Source organism: Solanum pennellii, chromosome 3 (assembly GCF_001406875.1).
Source record: "Solanum pennellii chromosome 3, SPENNV200".
NCBI lineage: Eukaryota > Viridiplantae > Streptophyta > Magnoliopsida > Solanales > Solanaceae > Solanum > Solanum pennellii.
In genome coordinates this window covers 42,069,645-42,076,363 of record NC_028639.1, presented here as the reverse complement: position 1 = coordinate 42,076,363, position 6,719 = coordinate 42,069,645, and positions in this window count along the sequence as shown.

The window sequence follows — 6,719 nt, the reverse complement described above, 5'->3', positions numbered from 1 at the left end:
ATGTACTAACTTTATGGACTATCCACTTATTTAATAGATTTATAACACTCCCCCTTGGATGTCCATAGATATTGTGCCTCGTTAAAACCTTACTAGAAAAAAATCATGTGGGAAAAAATTCTAGTGAAGGAAAAAGAGTACACATATCTTTTGATACGCATTATTTGCTGCCTCATTAAAATCTTTCTAGGAAAACCCAGTGGGACAAAACCTAGACTAAGGAAAAAAAGAGTACAATGCGTATTTTACTCCCCCTGATAAAAACCACGATTCAGATGGTTAAGTTTCCGCATTCCAATTTTGTGAACCATCCTCTCAAGAGTTGAGGCCGGTAAAGATTTGGTAAATAAATCTGCTGGATTATCACTCAAACGAATTTTTCGCACATCAATATCACCATTCTTCTGGAGATCATGTGTGAATAATAATTTTGGTGAAATGTGTTTCGTTCTATCTCCTTTTATAAAGCCTCCTTTTAATTGAGCTATACATGCAGCATTGTCTTCAAAGAGTATTGTGGGTATCTTGATGTCACACTTCAAACCACATCTTTCTTTGATAGAATGTATTACTGATTTTAACCATACACATTCTCTACTTGCTTCATGAATGGCTATTATCTCGGCATGATTTGAAGAAATAGCGACAATAGACTGCTTCATAGATCGCCATAATATAGCAGTACCTCCGTATGTGAACAGATAGCCTGTTTGTGATCGAGCTTTATGTGGGTCAGATAAATAACCTGCATCTGCATGACCAACAAGATCTGCACTATCTTTGTTAGTATAAAACAGACCCATATCACTAGTTCCCCTTAGATATCGCAATATATGTTTAACTCCATTCCAATGTCTTCGTGTAGGGGAAGAACTATATCTTGCTAACAAATTAACAGAAAATGCTATGTCAGGTCTCGTAGCATTAGCAAGATACATAAGTGCCCCAATTGCACTAAGATAAGGTACTTCTGGACCAAGAGGTTCCTCATTCTCTTCTTGAGGTCGGAATGGATCCTTACTCACTTCAAGTGATCGGACAACCATTGGAGTACTTAATGGATGTGCTTTGTCCATGTAAAATCGTTTCAAGATTTTCTCAGTATAGGCAGATTGATGGATGAAGACCCCGTTTACTAAATATTCTATTTGTAGTCCAAGATAAATTTTTAACTTTCCAAGGTCTTTCATCTCAAATTCTTTCTTTAGATATTCAATTGCCTTTTGAACCTCTTCTGGAGTTCCAATGAGATTAATGTCATCAACATAAACAGTAAGAATAACAAACCTCAATGTTGTTTTCTTAATAAATATACAAGGACAAATGACATCGTTTATATAACCCTGTTTTATCAAGTACGCACTGAGGCGATTATACCACATGCGCCCTGATTGTTTTAAGCCATATAATGACTTTTGTAATCTGATTGAATATATTTTCCGAGATTTTGAACTACATGTTTCAGGCATTTTAAGTCCTTCCGGAACTTTCATATAAATATCATTATCAAGTGAACCGTAAAGGTAAGCTGTAACCACATCCATTAGATGAATTTCAAAATTTTCATGTAAAGCTAAACCGATGAGATATCGAAAAGTTATTGCATCCATAACATGTGAATATGTTTCTTCATAGTCGACACCGGGTCGTTGAGAGAATCCTTGTGCAACAAGGCGTGCCTTGTATCTTACAATCTCATTTCTCTCATTTCTTTTTCGTACAAAGACCCATTTATAGACAATTGGTTTAACATCACTAGGCGTTTGGACTACTGGTCCAAAAACCTCACGCTTAGCAAGTGAATTTAATTCTGATTGAATTGCTTCTTGCCATTTTGGCCAATCACGTCTTTGTCGACATTCTTCAACAGATAGAGGTTCAAGATCCTCATTTCATTGAATAATGTTAAGTGCAACATCATATGCGAAAACATTATCCACTATGATTTTTGATCGATCTAAGAACTTATTGAGAGTTCTTCATTTACTTGAGTCTCGGGTTCACTGATCTCTTCAGGAATATCAGGATTAATCAGATCTTGAATTTCTTCGTGAAATTCTTTTGTAGTGTCATTTTTTGTACTTCTTTTTCTAGGATTTATCTTTTGAACCCAATGGTGTACCACGCTTCAGGCGTATTTGTGATTCAGAAGCTATGACACTTGTAGATGATCTTTTTGGGACGTTGATTCGGATAGGCACATTTACTGCAGGAATATGTGACTTTGTTATCCTTTTTGAATCAGTAAATGCGTCTGGCATTTTATTTGCTATGTTTTGCAAATGGATGATCTTCTGGACCTCTTGTTCACACACAGGGGAGCGTGGATCAAAATGAGACAATGATGAAACTTTCCATGCAATTTCACTTTTAAGTTTATTTTTCTCTCCCCCTAATTGCGGAAAATTTGTTTCATCAAATCGACAATATGCAAATCTTGCAGTGAATAAATCTCCCGTCAATGGCTGAAGGTAGCGAATCATGGAGTGTGAGTCAAACTCAACATATATGCCTAACCTTCTTTGAGGGCCCATCTTGGTGCGCTGAGGTGGTGCTACAGGCACATATACAGCACATCCAAAAATTCGAAGATGAGCAATATTTGGTTCATGGCCAAATATCAATTATGATGGGGAGTATTTATTATAATGAGTCGGTCTGAGACGAACAAGTGATGCTGCATGTAAGATAGCATGACCCCAAACAGTAGTAGGCAACTCACTTTTCATAACTAGAGGTCATGCTATCAATTGTAAGCGCTTAATAAATGACTCAGCAAGGCCATTTTGAGTAGGAACATGAGCTACATGATGTTCAACTTTTATCCCTACCGATACGCAATAAGCATCAAAAGCTTGGGATGTGAATTCGCCAGCATTATCAAGGTGAATTGTCTTAATGGGATAATCTGGAAATTGCGCTCTTAATCGTATCATTTGTGTCAATAATTTTGCAAACGCCAGGTTGCGAGATGATAAGAGGCACACATGAGACCATCTTGAAGATGCGTCTATTAGGACCATGAAATATCTAAACGACCCACTAGATGGGTGAATAGGTCCACAAATATCCGCATGTATTCGTTATAAAAATTGAGGGGATTCAATGTTAACCTTCATTGGTGATGGCCTAGTAATCAATTTGCCTTGGCAGCAAGTAGCACACGAAAACTCATCATTTGTAAGAATTTTCAGGTTCTTTAATGGATGTCCATTTGAGTTTTCAATGATTCGTCTCATCATTGTTGATCCAGGATGACCTATTCGGTCATGCCAAAGCACAAAAGTCTTTAAGTCAGTAAACTTCTGGTTTACGATAGAGTGTACTTCAATCGTACTTATTTTTGCATAATCATCAATATGGTGCATTGACACTCAAACTCAATGTCTTATCCATACAAGTCACATTAGACCATAATTCTATGGGACTTGAACCCAATACCTTATCATTATGGTGCATCAAAACTCGAATTGATGTCTTACCCTCTTGGTGCGATAGAACATGAATCTACCGTCTTACCCTCAAATATTTTTCATTATGTCATCCGGACTTTAACCAGATGTCTTACCCTTCAATCAATGTCATATAAGTCAATACCAATAGAACTCAACCATGAGCCTTTAAATGAAATCAAAAATTATATAAGCAAATTTAGTCAAAATAAGATTGAGAGTTTTCTCACCTCTAGCAATTATAAATATTAAGAAGTTCCTCATAATTAACACTAAGAAAATCAACATGAAAATTTACTTCTTTATCCTTCAATTCTTTTCTGAAACGAATAACTGTTAGTATAATCATAAATCAATGTATAAAATTGTTAAAGTAAAACAAACCATTATGTTTTACCTTTTCATATATCACATATATACTAAAATAAATTATTAGTATAAGAGAAATTTTTGAAAATATAAATATGTAACAACAAAAAATAAATAGAAACTGTTCCTGCTCACAAGTGTTTCAACTACAACACTTTTGCGAAGTACTACAATTTTTAGAGCATATTCGTGCTACAATTTTTAGAGCATATTCGTTCTGATAACGTGTTGTAAAATCAAGATTATAAGAAGACAAGAGAAGTAGATGTAGGAGAAGACTTTCTTCTTAATCAAGTATATGTATATTATACAATAGTGAATGAACAACCCTATTTATAGAGTGAGAAATCACTCCAAAGGTCACCATATTAAGTATCATAATAAATAGATACATTCTTATGCAAAAAGGTTCATGAAACCTAGTGAATATGAATGGTTGTTCATGTACTAACTTTATAGACTATCCACTTATAGATTTATAACATAAATGTAATCTTTAATACTTTTTAAATCCGAAAATTTAAGAATTTTAGTTGTGCTAACAATTAACATATTTTGATTTATATTCAATATTTAATTTATATAAATATATTTTAATTTCTAAATCATAGCATTATTATGTATACATGCCATATATTTTAAATTCCTATATTATAGGATCATTATTTGTACATGCAATTATTAACTATATATTTTGTGAAAATATAGTTTACATAACAATAGGCTAAATTGATTTGTTTTATAAAACTTATGTAAATAGAAACATAGATTTTTTATCCCTAAAACGATTATATATTTTTTTCTCTGTTTAAAATTTAAATTATGTTTAGATTCAAATAAATTCTCAGATAAAAAGTTTAAGATTTTTAATTGTTTAAATAAAAACAATTAATTCAATATGAACTATGCTTCTTAAAAAAGACTCCATCGTGTGTGTGTATATATATATATATATATATATATATATTGATTAGTGATTACTAAAATTTAAAATTATGTAATAATAATATTATTTATTTATTTATTTAAAACATTGTGTAACTACCGTGGAATTAAATTGACGGGTCTAATTTATTGATTATATAAAATTAAATTTACTTACCGTAGTATTAAATGCATCTAAATCTAAGTATTGATATGTGTCTAAATTATTTAATTAATTAGTTATTAGTGATTATTCATTTTTAAAATTTAATATTATTTATTTATTTATTTAAAATGTTTTTCACTACTGTAGAATAACATAAATGGATCTAGTTGTAATTTTTGACATGTGTCTATTTTATTTTAATAGTTATTGATTATTTAAAAAATTTTAAAATTAGAAATTGTAAAAAATTATTGTAGTGACATGTGTCATTTTTCTTCTCCTTTTATATATAGACATATATTATCTAAGGTTTTTTTGTAGAGTGAAGCATCGATGTTGTTGTTCTTGTGAAAGGTTGTTTTACGTACTACTCAAATAAGATTGTGAAATATTTTTCTCACAAAAAAAGATTCATAAGGTTGAAAGGTTTTTTCATCATAGATGAATCAAGAGTAAGAAGCTATTATAAATGAGCTCTAGCTTGGATTGGGTACTTAATTGTGTCTTTTCGTGGATAATAAAGGTAAATATGATTAGTGATAGTTTCATGGAATTTATTGTTAGCACCCAGAGGACAGGCGGTGATTACCTATGCTCCATAACTATGTCCCATTATTGGTTTATCTTATATAGACATTAGCTATTTGTTCCACTTTAACTAAAGTTTTTGGTTGTTACCTTCAAAAGAAAAGACATCTCTTATTTGTGTTGGATAGTTACTGATTTCATGTTATACCTCACATGGTCTATGTCGGTTAAACGTAAACTTTCCACAACAATGAACTAAAATTATTTTGTGAAATATCTCGAAAGTGTTTTATAAGACTTTTAGCTTGCATTGACCATGATTATGACATATGTTTTTTAACATTTCATTTTATGATTTCTCTTTGTCATTGAATGCCATACAAAATATTTTTGCATGATCTCGTAATTCTTGTGCATTTCTATCATAATTGGTACATGTAATGCACTAATCCATATTTGTGCCTATATTAGTTTATTAATAGTGTTCCACGCTCCTATTTCTCATATTCATGACTGGTTGATTTGTTTGAGCCTTTGAAGTTTGGTGAGTCGTCATGATCTGCAAGAGCCAAGATTCTTTCATTGCTTTTACTGATTTCCATTTTCAGATTTCGTATATGATATATGTGTTACATCTCAATCACTTTCCTTATAATGTAATTGATGGTTTTAAGACCGTTGTTTGGTTTTCCGCTTTGCTGAAACTCTTTTGTATGAAATACTATCATTTAAACTCTTAACTTCTATTATCTAGCATCATGTGATATATGCCAAGTGGTTCATATATGGACTCTCGGCATTCTATTCGTCATGTTACACCTAGGGTCTAAATTGGGTTGTGATAGATTGACTTACTTATCGGAGAAATACTGTAGATTTCATCATGACCTATATTTTTATTACTAATAGGTTGTTACACATTTGTCTAGCTATATTAAATTACATGCTATAATTTTATATTGGCTTATGTCATACGAGATTCCTTAAAGTTGTCTGCATACTTGACTTAGACACCTCAACAAGGACTAGTACCTATTGAATACCTCTACCCTTTGGAATTTGAACATTTTAGACACTTTATGCAGACGTGACACAAAAAGTATAATTCACATCTTAGTGAGCGTGAAATCAAATATTTTAACATTATCCGTTCTTCCTTTTCAATTTTTCTTAATATTTTTATTTATTTTTGTTTTAAAAAAAATAACAATCTTTTTCTTCATCCTCTCTTGCAAAACCACACACCTACTGTAACCACTTCTTCAATACAATCCATCACA